The 15,385-nt window shown below is 34.9% G+C and overlaps 1 protein-coding gene across 2 annotated transcripts in view; it reads right to left on the bottom strand.

Annotated features, from left to right (window-relative positions):
* LOC142978831 (protein CEPU-1-like) overlaps positions 1 to 15,385 on the bottom strand; it is a 136,610-nt gene that overhangs the window by 109,817 nt on the left and 11,408 nt on the right. The window contains exon 1 of one of the 2 annotated variants that reach the window (XM_076123421.1): positions 14,995 to 15,230. The exons of the other annotated variant lie outside the window; for it this stretch is intronic. The gene's annotated coding sequence lies outside the window, so the exon portion shown is untranslated. Of the gene's footprint in view, positions 1 to 14,994; positions 15,231 to 15,385 lie in introns of those variants that run through there. 2 annotated transcript variants of the gene reach the window in all.

Genomic DNA, 15,385 nt, shown 5'->3' with positions numbered 1-15,385 from the left:
TTGAACGCGGTAATCTCAAGAACTACGCGTCCGATTTGAAACATTCTTGCAGCGTTAGATAGCCCATATATCGAGGAAGGCTATAGGCTATATATCATCAAGCTACGACCAATAGGAGCAGAGTACCAGTAAAAAATGTTACAAAAACGGGGAAAATTATGACCCTTTCTCTCTTATGTAACGCAAGCGAAGTTGCGCGGGTCAGCTAGTGTGACAATATAGCGCGTATTAGTAGTCGATTATTTTTGTTTTTTTCGGCACAAAACGCTAGTCTAACGGGATCATACAATTTTCTATATAAAATCGTGCGTGAAGCTTGCTTTTATTTGAACTACCTGTGAGTTTGTAACGATACAATCTGCCAGCAGCAACTATACAAGGTGTCCACGGCTCTGCGTTTACTTGGCGTTCTAACAGCGGACGATGTGCGTCGTTATCGCGTTCGAAAAGCGCTGTGCGAAAGGTCCTTAGGTCCGTTCGTTCACGTTCAATTGCCTCTATAATTCCGCCAACTAAATCTGTACTCGACCCGTAAGTTTTAAATAATGAATCTTCTTTAGTACCAAGTTTTAGTCGTAAATAGGCCTTCTGTTATCTTCTTCCAATAAAGTTTCAGTTCGGATGTCTGTTTCGTAATTTTAGATACTTCTGGATTGAAATGGTTCTATGGATTCAATGATTAATCCAAGTTTCAAGAGATGTTGAGTCGACTATCCAATTTAAATTGTTTAATATTTTAAATGTATTTTGAAGTAGATGGCACTTCCCCCACCTAATCATGAGATATTTATGAGTGGATGAATGAATATAATAATATATATTTATAAGTATACGTGTATGTCTATTGATGATCAACTTTTGCGAATAAGAACACAAATAACAAGGGGTGGATTTGTCCAAAAAAGTTAGGTTTATATATTTTTCGACAATTGAATGAACAACAGCACTGTAAGTATAACTCATAAAAAGATATTCCTGCTGTAAAGTAACCCTAGGAATCGTCTGAAGGTAATTCATGGCTAAATTGTCGAATCAATTTGGATGAATATTCACAGTGCTTTAGATTGTTTTCAGAGGAGAATACAGGCAATAATTATGATTGTAGAAACTTTTAGTCGAATCATGGGCAAAAACTAGTATCAATAAACCACAAAATTACCATTAAAATCATATAAATTCACAGCATACATTGTAACATTGATAAACAGGGACATGTACCGACACAGTATCACGGCATAGCATAGTTCACGCAATGCATAAAACCCAACAAATTACGGCGCGTCAGGCCCGCAACGATTTCAGCTGTCACGAATATACGCGACACAATTGTAATGTATGGCCGCCATATATGATTTATGCGAATGAAACGGGACGAAACAAATTGATTCTAATACTATCGAACTGTTCGCGGTGGTGCGGTATTTATATTTTATTATGCATCGGTTTAAATCACGAGTTTTGTGGTTGGCTCGTGTTAAATGTACAACTCATTAATAGTTAGTTATTAGGTAGTATTTACTAAGTATAGATCTCTAGCACCGCGATTTTCTACCACTTTTGACTACTATAACGCGATTCTAAACAGTCGGTACTATCGTATATCAAGAGATTGACATTCAAAAATACGGAGCCCGCTAGAAGCGCTTCTAGCGCATTATTTTGTATAAAATTCTACTATCATACAAAATCTCTCGATAGCTAGCCGGTTGTTGATAGTCAATAGTGGTAGAGAATCGCTCTACAGCATTGCGATGTTTTAACAATATTGACTAACGATAACCGGCTGGCCGGTGGCAGTTTTAGTATCAAAATCGTGGTACTGAAAATATAATACAAACATAAAATCACGTCTTTTTTCCGTAAAAGTAGGCAGAGACCAAACGCCACTTGGCACGATACTTGCAAACTTTCCTGGCTTTATTCACATCCATACACCTTGTCACACATGAAACTATAATATAACCATTAATAAATTATAATAGATTTTAAATGCTCACGTACTGCGCGTGTCCAGAATATGATGCGTGCCTTATACACTAGATGAAAATACGTCAAAATAATGATTTAGGTCGGCCAGCGGACTGGCGAATAGTAATTAATCGAATTAACACCAGCGGGAATTACTAGAACAATGAATAAATCCTAACAGGGCCTGCGCGTAGAACATAAAATGAGTTTAATAATCGTATCGAATTATGTGACACTAAATGGTCCACCTATTTCATTCTACTCCCACAAACCCAAGTATGAGAGCGTTTTTCTTATAAAAAACACAAATGTTAAAATCCGAGCGAGAAACTTAGATTACTACTTCATTATTTTAAGGTTTTATAGCATGAAATAACATTGTAATATTTACAGTCCAGTAAGTTCGTTTAAAAAAACCTATCCCATAGTTTTCAAAATAATTATTATTGAACTTTTAAAGCTGTTCTTGAAACCGACATCAAAAAGATCTATACTAAAAATTTTTTGAAAGTAAAAAGTTCTTCAACCTATTTGGTGGCTTACGAATATCCTCTGTTACATATCACTTATATTGCCTACAAGATCGTTCGTGTAAAAAATATCTATTGTTTACTTAATTTTTCCGGGATAAGTAAAGATAAAGGAGATCATCCATTTTGGGCCTTTTTTCAAAGTGCCGGCCAACAAAAAAAAGTGGCATGTATCAATAGAGCTAGCCATTTGAAGCAATAATTAGTATGGCACGAAACCGGTAGGATCGCTTTGAACCGAGTTATACAGGTTTGAAGATTCATAATATTCAAACATTAATTCATTTCTGAAAGTGCTGTGAAACATAAAATAATGATTGATTTTGCTAGAATTAACTATCTAAAGCAAATGACCACTCTGAAGATGATTTAAGGTCGTAAGCACACGTATCAACTCGGAAACGAGTCGTCACCGTATCAGCTCGAGATCATCAGTATTATTTGTATGTAATTCCCTACTGTAACACACTTATCGGAATCGTTATGTGATCGCCCCGGCTCACGACCATGGGAGTGGTTCGTATGCACATTATGCATACACCAGCACCCAGGGTGGAGTGCGGGGCTATGTGCAAATTCCGATAGAATTGTGGGCATACCTTCTAAACCGCAACATGTGTCCTCATAACAAGGGCCCTCATCACAAATGGTGCCCGAAGCACAAAATATTGTTCCACATGCCAATGAGTCGGACATAACAACCCGACGGCAACACTCTAGATGACCTCTTACCTAGACGATGGTTTGTTAGTTGCACACAACCGAGGGTGCGGCCCCTTAGGTGCGAGTTTGATTCCCCCGGCGCCTCAATGCGTCGCCACTGGACTGGTCACTGGCGACTAGCGCAAGGTCAGCGCATCCTCCCTTAGCGAACCCAAAAATGTATGGAGCGTGGATGATCTCCTTTGTATTAAAATAGTAAAAAACTAAATAGGAAGAAGAAAATAACAAGAAGTTAATGAAACCCCATTATTTAGTCGCGCTGCCGGGCCAGGGTTTACTATAAAATGACGATTTTGATTCAAATTGTGCAATGACGTAATTGTTAATAAACTTGAAAACACACTTATTGTAAAGAAAATTATAACTGCATACAAAAAAATCTATCAGTTTTCCTACAGACGTAGGCACAGACCAGGGAACGCCATTCGCTACGACCCCTCGTCCATCCATACATTTCGTCACCCAGGGACGTCGGAAAGAGAAAAAACGTAGTCTTGCACAAAAACCTCTGTCGATAGAAAACCAATACGACTAGTCTATTACAGCTCTTTAACATCACAATCAGAACATGAATAAATCTTCGTTCTCAAATCATTCGGACTGAAGTACGTATTCTACCAATCCAATGATAATCTAGTCATAAAATTTTGTTTTTCTAATTATACAGAATGGGGCTTGATGTGGACGAACACGATCCAATATAAAATTCCAATTACTGGCCATCGTTAGAATATAAATTCCCGATATTCTTCAGAATAATCCGAGCTGAAAGGATATTGGTCGCTGGATGTGCCTTGAAGATACTCATAGTTTCACGGATTTTTTTCGCTCAAGATATTTTATTGGTTTTCTTAGAAACCTTATTTTGTACTATTCGTTAATTGGGGCTTGTTGATTCTTGGCTCGGAAAAGTATACCTATTTTCTGCTATCTTATCTTGTTATTGGAGTAGAATATATTAAGTAATAAGTGTTCCAGTTTTCTAAATTATTAACATATTATTAACATTATTGCACATGCGTAACAATCGGGAGCCTGCATCACAGGTAAACCTCTTTAGGTTTATTTTTATATCACTATGCTATATAGTATACGATTAAGTGCTAGTCAAAAAAAAATACAATGCTTGATAACCGAACACGCATTTTTTTTTTTTCGAACTGCGGCCACCGCGAGTGCAACCTGCGCCGAAACGTTAGGCATTTTAAGATAAAATGCGTGTTCGCGTTAATTTCCGTATTCTATTATACATTAAACATGTAACGCGAGAGTTTAAAAGTTATGCTTGATAACCGGTTCGCCAATGAATTCGATACAAATATTTCTGAACTAAACAATTAATAATCAACGTCTCTAGTGTATTTAAAAAGAACACATGTTAGTCTGTAATTTAAATATTAAACGTATCAAAATTCAAATAGCACAAATTGCGCCTAAAAATATGCATGCAGTTTTTACCTCCAACAAAACATATCACTTCATGTTACCAAAATATCAAAACACACGATCTCCATAGCAACGCACTAACAATATCTCATCTAGTAGTACGATAGCCGTGTCCCAAAGTGGAACTCTAACGAGGCTGGAAGTATGCGCATATATTTACGATCACGATTGAATGGAACACCGTTCAGATTTGTGCGCTGTGTTTATGAGTACCGATATGTTTGATGTTGATTGTATGATAATGTGGCTTTAAAAGTTTGGTGGACATTTGTGGGAAATTAGGCGTGATTTATATGGAACTAACTGAACCGTTTTAGTAACATTTTGTACTGGTACTCTGCTCCTATTGGTCGTAGCGTGATGATATATCTTTCCTCGATAAATGGTCTATTCAACACAAAAAGAAGTTTTCAATTCGAACCGGCAGTTCCTGAGGTTAGCGCGTTTAAACAAAAAAAGAAACAAACAAACTCTTCAGCTTTATAATATTAGTATAGATCACGATTGAATGGAACACCGTTCAGATTTGTGCGCTGTGTTTATGAGCACCGATATGTTTGATGTTGATTGTATGATAATGTTGTGGTTTAAAAAGTTTGGTGGACATGTGTGGGAAATTAGGCGTGATTTATATGGAACTAACTGACCCGCGCAACTTTGCTTGCGTCACATAAGAGAGGGTCATAATTTTACCCGTTTTAGTAACATTTTATACTGGTACTCTGCTCCTATTAATCGTAGCGTGATGATATATCCTTCCTCGATAAATGGTCTATTCAACACAAAAGTAATTTTTTCAATTCGAACCCGCGATTCCTGAGGTTAGCGCGTTCAAACAAACAAAGAAACAAACAAACTCTTTAGCTTTATAATATTAGTATAGATCACGATTGAATGGAACACCGTTCAGATTTGTGCGCTGTGTTTATGAGTACCGATATGTTTGATGTTGATTGTATGATAATGTTGTGGCTTTAAAAAGTTTGGTGGACATGTGTGGGAAATTAGCAGTGATTTATATAGAATTAGCTGACCCGTGCAACTTTGCTTGCGTCACATAAGAGGGAATGGGTCATAATTTTCCCCGTTTTAGTAACATTTTGTGCTGGTACTCTGCTCCTATTGGTCGTAGCGTGATGTTATATAACCTTTATAGCTTTTCTCGATAAATGGTCTATTCAACACAAAAGTAGTTTTTCAATTCGAACCGGTAGTTCCTGAGATTAGCGCTTTCAAACAAACAAACAAACAAACTCTTCAGCTTTATAATATTAGTATAGATTACGATTGAATGGAACACCGTTCAGATTTGTGCGCTGTGTTTATGAGTACCGATATGTTTGATGTTGATTGTATGATAATGTTGTGGTTTAAAAAGTTTGGTGGACATGTGTGGGGAATTAGCCGTGATTTATATAGGAATACTAGGTTTTGGTTGAGTTTTGCTTGTATTGAAACCTCTTTAGAAAATGCCAAAGTCTTTCTCCGTGATATAAGCTGCTAGTGTACCAACATTTAACATAAAGTGGTGGGTAAATTAAGTGCGGTTAATTTTTAGCATGCTTTTAACCATGTTTTAAAAAATGCCTGTATAAACTATACGTTTTTACTGACATACAAGTTATTAATCTGCCAAATGTCATGTAAAAATATGTAGTAGCTTAGCAGTAATACCGATAAAGACAGCGTTACTTTCATATATTCATAGGCAGTAACAATAAAGTGATTGAGCCCCACATTGACCAACACTCAGACCCAATCGCAACAAATTGTAAAATAAATATTACACGAACATACACAACCTCTTCATATCCCACTTTATATCGTCCATTCGGCCCAAAATAATCCAATTCAATAAAAAATCTTCTAAAACATACACATCTGAAGTATTGATAAGCAATACGTGCTTACACGTATTATGTTTAGAAAAACCCATACGTTGAGTATTTTCATGAAACTTTTATCAACGGAGTTTGAGGGAACGGTTCCAACCATAAATTATTTATTACCGGAACGTTTTAATACCTACATTTTTATGGTTGTACACTTTTTATATTCGAGTTTGGCGGTTTTTTTTTATTCGAATCGGAATCGTGCCATCAAACGGTCGTTACGCTGAAGGCTGTATCCTGATAGGAAGGTTTTTAAATCATGTGTGTCGTAATTTTTGGTTCATGTCTTGGAATTGAAATTGAGAAAGCTTTTCGAGAGATTTTTAGTACGTGCTTTACTTTTGACTGGGTGTACGTTAAGTAAGTCTGTACTAACTGTTATTAATGTGAGAGTGATTCCGTCTGCCATATTTATTGTGATATCAAACAACAAATTCAGAATAGCGACAAAGAATAATACCTCTCCTATGAACCTCTAAGCAATTTTTAACTTCAATTTTGAAATATGAATGTAAACAATTTTACCTTTCATCTTAGTCCTCTTATACCATTATACACTGACTACAAAGTTAGCAAGTAACACGGAAGAAATATACATTCATATGTAAAGAATAGTTACGTCTGACAAAAGTGATATTGAACTTCCTAAAACAACCGATCTCAATAAAAAAAGGAATATGACATTCAGCCAGATTTCACTTTTGTTTAAGGCATAAGTTTCTTTGAACTTGCAAAACAGTTCCAAAGTCACATATGAAATGGTCCCCCATTTATCACATTTAGACCTCCGATATTGAGTTAGAACTTTTTTTAATATAACGGAACCTTACGTTAGGGGGATTTCAGACAAGCGCTTTTTACGCGTACACGGTCGTTTTGTCGTTTACACGCACGCTAAATTTCGCGTTTTAAAATTGCGTTCGCTAAAAGTGGTCAATTAGTGGTTTTTACACGTGTGGCGAAAGGTCCGCGCGCCTGTAAGCCTTTATTTCAGTCAAAACGAATTTATATGCACAGAAAAAGTCGAGGTTTCGCTTCGGGACACATGTGCCACGATAATAATTATCGGTGACATGCTAAGCGAATCCAAGCGATTTTCCTTGACATGTTTGGTGATATCGCCGGGCTTATGTTGGCAACAAGTTTAACAAAGACCGGCAACGTCCCACGACATCCCAAGCGACATTGCGTCCCGGTGTTTTCCCAGATTAAAACGCAAGTCTGAAACCGCTCTTAGACTCGGTGAATGTATTTCACAGTTTCCATAGCGGAATATATTCGAAAGAGATGTATTGTTCACACGTGATGCGGCGAGAACGCCACCCAATGGGTGACATATGAAAAATTGTTGCGTAATAAATTGAAATTATTTACTTCACATATTTTCTACAAAGTGGATTGTTAGTTTAAATAGTTTTACCGTAAAGACTAGTTAAAAGTAGTAGTTAGTGGAGTAAAAGGAGTTATTTTACGAAAGAACGTATGTACGAACGTACGTAAACGTATTTTGTGTTTCTACTGCTTTCGAAATTTTGAGGTTTAATTTTCGTTTCTTTTGTGTAATGCTATAGGTACTGTGACCGCAGCAAGAAGTTTTTTAATGTTTATTTATGCCCTTGAGAATAAGAGATCAAGACGTATTATATTTATATGTGTCTTGAAGTAATCAAACATTTTGGAAATCTATCAAAACAGAGAAGTATTTATTCATGTTCGGGCTTATTTTTTTAATGTAAAAACAAATAAAACAAAGTACATAGCGTAGTGAGTGATTATTTTCCCACCAAATATTCAATTTTCATTATTTATTTTTCTTTTTAACACTAAAAATATTGTAACTTTTAACCTTTCCTTTCAATATCAAAGACGTATCTACTTAAAATATCATTAATTTGTAATCTTCCCACGCAAGTTTAAAAGGTCAAATTATTGCTTTGTATTAAAGGTTTAACTTTACGATGTCATTAATATCTTTTAGTGGTTAGGCACAACTAATTACTGAGTACTCCTAATGAGCATTGTATGAGTAGCCTTTATGACTCCGCCCATTTTATAATAATAAAATTCATCTATGTTTTACCTAAGTAAAGATAAAACCATCAGAAAAGCTTGTTTTCCGGAAAATGTTTAGTAGCTCTTGAACTATACATCTCATTTTAAGAGTAGACCATTGCCCAACTGTGGGAAAGTAGGTAAAATAGTATTTTAAATGTCTAAAATCGGAAATCGTATTCTAAAGAAAGTCATAGGCTATGTTTCCACAAAAAACTTCGATGCAAAGGAAACCGTGCAATTTAGGATACATAAGCATACTTTTAACCAACCACACAAGCAAAACCACTATCAAACCACAATTAAAATTAACCATAATACAAAATTTAAACAGAAAATTTAAACCGCCGACAACATTTTTAATCCGCATGCGGAACTCCCACTAACTTGTTGGTAACTAAAAGTTAAACTTCAATCAACGACTTAATCCCTATTAACTTAGTAAATCCGCTTTGTGTGATATCTAGTGACATTCCCCGGCTTGATTTATGGCTTAATAGCTTCGACGATTTTGTATTTTGTTATATTAATACTTGATTTTGCGAAAGGTTACCTTATTGTTAGTTTTTTCGTATGGTTAGAGGTCAACCTAGTGTCACGTTATTTTCTCAGACACAAATAATTTTGACGTGCCTTTATGGCTGCTACCTTGCATTGAGAATAATATTGAATGACTTTTAATTTAGGTAGGAATCTATTATTTTCTTTTTCGTACTACATGGTATAAAGCTTAGCGACTGATATCTGATGTCAAGTTAATTCGTCGAATCGTTGACTGACCCATCATTTTTGAACCTGAACCTGAACCTATTTCTTATGGTAACATAACAGTCATTTTAATTGAACTACTGTCTACTACCTGAACCACGAAGTACTTTAGCTGAAATACCAAACTTAGGAAGCGGTCATGAATTTATAAAATTTTCGTAACAAAAGTTGCTTAATCTGTGTGTGTTGTGCTATAAGGACGTCGTTTAAAACTACATAAAAACTCAAATTCAATCATATAAAATACAAATTAACTCCACTTTTTGCCTTAATAAAGTTGTATTTCCTAATACAATAGTATCACACAGCACTGAAAGCCAGAATGAAGACATTTAAGTAAATTTAACTAAACCGTGTGTACATATGAGGATTGGGAATAAGGGAATACAGTCAGCGCAGCTCCGTATTAGGTATATGTTATTTGTAATTGTACCAGTTTTCTACCGTGTTCTGTGTTTGCTCTAGTTTGAAATTATTTGTTAGTAGGGCTAGTATTAGCTATTAAAAATGTACATTGCATAATATTTTACTGACTTTTCGATAGTATACGTTTCTAGTCTATAGAAATATGAAGGGTTAATAAGAAGATACGATTTTCCAGCAGTGGGGCAGCCTATCGTAATGTGACTGATATTTTAGTAAACTCTTGGTCTCAATTGACAAAAAAAAACATTTATAGCACTTCGTGCAATCCATTTCAGATTCCATAGCATTAATAAAAACAAAAACATTATTACTAAAAAGAACCTTTCCCAGCTGTGGGACAGTACCAGGTTCTAAATAAAATCCTGTTCGACTAAAACCTAATCAGGATTTCGTAAGTTAGAAACAAACTCACACTTAGCTAAAATAAGTCAGAAAACCTCATTCTTAACCGTATGCTCCCACCTTATACCCAATATTCATTGAAATTTAACATATTCCACACACGTTATTTTCCATCGCCTTTCACATATCGGGGGTCTAAAAGGCAGCCTTTTCATGCACCCCAATAGAGTAATTACATTTGGAGGGTAAACCCGTGAAAAACCCTAATTTCGACCAATGAAAAGTACTTAGCAAATCTCCTTCCATTTGTTGGTCCTAAGTAAACATTTTTAATCAAATTGCTGTATTTTTTTCGACGTAACGTTAAATATTTGGTTATACTTGAATGAACGAGACTAAATATTAGGCGAACAATAAAAATGTTTCTTTAGCAGAATTGAGATGTACCTCTTTGTTAGCACTTTTTGTTAGATAAGTTTAATTATTCTGCAACCAATTTGTGTCCTACATAGAATCAGCTGCTTTTAATTTTCTATTCATATTATTTGATAAAATAAACATAAAACACGTAGCTATTTTATACCATTTATTATCTTCAAAAATTATATTAACCAAATAAATGTCAAAAGAAACAAAAATACGTAGGTACAAGCACATTTTATAATACAGCATTCAGCTTTCAAGTCTGTATATTGAAGTTTTCATCAAGATATTTCATATTCCTTACTCATCTTGACGAAATAGCAAAACATCAATCTAAATTACCGTCAAAATTCCACCACACTCCGCGCCGTGGCCACCAGTGAATTGAGGCGAACTGCGTTATACGTTTCTAACTGAAAAGCTTAACTTTGTTCGAATAATTCACTTAAGATCTATCCAAAGCGGTTACCAGAAGTTAGGCTTTCAAGATATTCCGTTTTACCGCTCTATCAATGTTCGTTACGTTGAAGAACCGAGTGGTTTCAATAGAGTACTGAACTAACTGTACAGAGAAGGAATTTAGTTGGAATTCCACTGGCCTATAGTTGCAGTTACTGAATTGTAAACAATCAAAGGGGCTTGGGAACCTTTGGTGCGATCTGTATCTGTTGTATATGTTACTGTAAAAGCCCGAACGGTGGTAAATCCTAAGATTTTCCGGTATAACCTAAGATTTACCAACTCGCAATGGTAAAAGTCCGAACAATTCTTTTATTTCGAACTTTTACCTATATTCACTTGATGATATCGAGATGTCGCCGGAGCCCCGCTTCGCGGGGCTCCTCCTTCTGGGTGGTTAAAAAAAAATAACCACGAAGGCTAAGGTGGGAGCTTCGCTTCGCTCGCTCCCACCTTAGCCTTCTAACCTAACCTACCCATGTCGTTATGCCCAAAACTCCTTCTTTATAACTATGTCACAGTATATAATTATACCGTGAAATAGTTAGAAACATAGTTATGAAGGAGAATTTTTTTATATATCGTAACATAGTTTTTAAACTCTGGCTTGTTCGGACTTTTACCATTGAGAGTTGGTAAATCTTAGGTTATACCGGAAAATCTTAGGATTTACCACAGTTCGGGCTTTTACAGTAACATATACAAGGCGTTGTCTATAGATAAACGTTCCAGTTTATGGTGATTACTCTGCTCCCTTAAATCATTGCGTGGCGTTAATCTATCTATGTTATTTTACTCTGCTCTCCCGTATTATTCTACTCTTCCGTTACTGAGTGAGAGTTCTGTAAAGAGTTAAAATTTGGTGTGAAGATTCTTTAAGAAATGTAGAGGAGCACTAAGAGATGATTCCACGGCTTTCACCCCTCTTCTCGCAAAGGGGGTAAAAAAGGGAAACAACTTTTATCTGAAAGAGCAGCAACAAAAATGTTATTATTTTATTATTTTGATTTTGATTTTGATCTCTTTAATAAATAATAGTTTATAGACAGAAATTATTCAATTATATTATTTCAAACCTAAACAGTATATTCGTATCTTTATGATTACATCGATTCTTCCCGTAGAGTCTAGATCTATAGGTTTTTACGTTCTGCATATGCTCATGATTACGTTAAACCACGTGTAGCCTGTGTTACCCTCGATTATTTCAAAGCACTATTTTATTCATATAATAAAAGCATTGATAAAGTTCCAGGTATCTAAAGTATTCAAGTTCGCTCTATTGAAAGTGGTCTGAATAATAAAGTCTCGTTGAGGCCTATAATAAGCGTATTCTTGACAAAGTTGCCACTTCAAACTACTGCCACTTAAGTATTTAACCGGTACTTTTAGTTTATCAACGTTCAGTTTGCGAAGTATGAACACAGCTTCGCACGTTATAGTTAGTATAGGTAAGAAATAATATAATACCTACACAAGTTTCTAAGTGACTTTGTGTGACGATAAATCCTGGGTAAAAAGTGTCTTAGAGTATCCTGCGTGTGCTAAAAGGCTTAAAAAAAACTATCTGTAATTTATATTTCTTCAAAATTTGTTAAGAACTTTTGGCGTGAGTAACAAACATCCACACATTAATTTTTTTGAACTTGATTCTTTTACTGGTTGCCAGTCTGTTACTACTTTGGTCGACCTAAATCCTTGTCTCGTGAACCCTCTTAGATTTAAGACTATTCTTCGTATATTATCTCTATCTCTAAAAAGATCACATCTTATTTTTGTGATATGACGAAATTTGGAAAGCATTTTCTTTATTTTATATTCTTCCAATAAAAACGTCTCTCACGCCATTTAGTAGTTACATACATGACCTACAAACTTGTGCGTATCTTCATCACCTTCAAACATTTTTGTTCGAATATCCGTTGAATTTCTACATGGAATTTAATTAATTTTTCACAATAAATCGCTTTTGTGTTGCACATTCACGCATGACGGAGTGGGGACAATGGGGGAAATATCCGAACGCGGGATATAATCAATGAATCCGGACATTTACAGGCACATCATTATGTTACCGATTTAAAGAATGTCAACCCAATGTTCATTTCATTGGATTGCGAATACTGTTTGGTAATTTAATTAAAGCTGAAGTATGTGGGGATTGTAGCAAGTGGGGTCGGTTAGTTCTGTTATACCCAAATAAGTATAAAGCGTGATATTGTATACATTTAAAAAATTCTTTTCTAGATTCAGTATGATTAGTTCTATACGTATTTTTCAATAATAATAATAAATACCCTACAAAAATCTTATCACATACGTTTGTTAAATATACACATTGCCCGACTTGGAAAGCGATCCTGAGATCTATAATTCTAAATTCTCATACCATACTGCTTGGACCACAAAGACTGTCAAATATATCTTAACCCAAAATAAATAGGAAACGTAAGTTTAAATATTTATCTCTTAAAGCTTATTTTTTTTAATCATAACTGAACGTTTGAGTCGTCGAGGAATAGCAATCAACAAAAATCCATATCAAAACTACGGTTTCTGCCAAGACCACTTCCGAATTAATTAAAGTCATGTACCAATGTCAATCTGCATCTATTCGAAGAACTTTATAGAGTACCTAACATTCATGCATCCATTCAAACAATCTTTCGCGTTAAAACCCTAATATTATCAGGAAACAATTTATAGTATATCGTAGTAATTATAGAGAAGGTGATAGCCGAGTGGTATAAGTTGGTTCGTCCCATGCAAGTGGTTGCAGGTTCGAACCCGAGGTAACACACAAATGACTTTTTGAAGTCATGTGTGTATTATTAATAATTATCACTTATTCCAACGGTGAAGGAAACATCGTGATGCAACCTTGCAAGCCCGAGAGTTCTTTAGAACAGTTCTTGAAGGTATGCAAAGTCCCCAACCTGTACTTGGCCAGCGTGGTGGACTCATGGCCTAATCTCTCCCTCATCGGGAGGAGAACCCTTGCGCAGAAGTGGCGTATTAATGGGTTAAATGTATTTATTTTTTGTTTAATTTTCAGTAATAGGTACTAGCTTTTGAAATATAGTAAGACTAAAATATCATAAATGGGTCGAAATGTTAAGAAATAACAATTAAACCACACTAAAGCTAGTATAATAAATAAAACAATCTATTTCGCAATCGTTATTGCGTAGTTAAACGTTTGAAATACGACCTTATTATTCCGTTCTCAATAATTCATTTCCTGCCGTTTGAAATAGTTCAATTGTAAATTAATACAGCCTGTTTTTATTTAGTTTTTATGGTTTCAAATGATTTACAGTTCACGTGTTTGTTTTTAAATGTGGCTGTGAATTGTAGTGGTAATAATAAATTTGTGTTTTGAAATTCAAATATCTTTATTGTTAAAATTGCAGTTATACAAGAAATGTGAATTTATAAGAAGGAAATGCAACAATAAACAACAAATTCACCAAATAAGGCATGTTGTATAGAATTTTATTTTTCTTTTATGGCAAAGCCGGTTTTTCGATTACATTAATGTAAAAATAAACATTTTTAATTGGTTATTTTTATGATTTTGATATATTTCTGAATGAATTAGTAATTTGAATTAAGCTATCGTCTCCTTTCTGTCAATTGATTTGTCGATTACCGAAAGACAATTCTATAGATAAGTCATAACAAATGTATGAATAGGTCTGTCAAAATATCTATTGTTTCGCTAACCATACTACTACATCGCTACTTATCGGAAAGGATATCAGCCGCTAATCTTGTTTAAAGATCTTATATTAAATTCAAACAAGATCCGGATAAAATCTGTCAAAAACAGATATAACAAAAATAAACAAACAAAAAGAAAATAAATAAGTGTTCACAGTTAGATCCATAAAATAAAGTGCCGTAATAAAACGGGTTTAAAATCACAGATCTGCTCTAGAAAAAAGATAAAATAAATTCCTTACCGTATTTGAAAAATCGAAATGAACAGTCGTGGGAACGAAAATTCTACATTATCACTGTTTATCACTGATTCTTCACAATAATATCCGCAAATAAAACCCTACCAACTCAAATATACTTCAATTTAGTCGCAAGATATTACTATTCACTCATATTTTCTATTTACCGGCATTGTCACATTGTTCCAAGTTTATGTAACTGCGGCGTAGAGGTGCCTGCAAGCCGTAGCAACGCTACGACGGCTCGTAGCGGACTGGAAGCTACGAGTATGACGTGATATAACATAGACCTTAGTACATACTATAGTAATATGTTGATAAATGTTAAAGTTTTTGTGTAGTAAGTTGTGGTTGGACGTAATCGTTCAAGTGGTGTGTTTAAAATTGGGGTGTT

This window comes from Anticarsia gemmatalis, chromosome 15 (genome assembly GCF_050436995.1).
Source record: "Anticarsia gemmatalis isolate Benzon Research Colony breed Stoneville strain chromosome 15, ilAntGemm2 primary, whole genome shotgun sequence".
Lineage (NCBI taxonomy): Eukaryota > Metazoa > Arthropoda > Insecta > Lepidoptera > Erebidae > Anticarsia > Anticarsia gemmatalis.
Note: the sequence above shows the minus strand (reverse complement) of the source record. Positions and strands in the feature narration are given on the sequence as shown.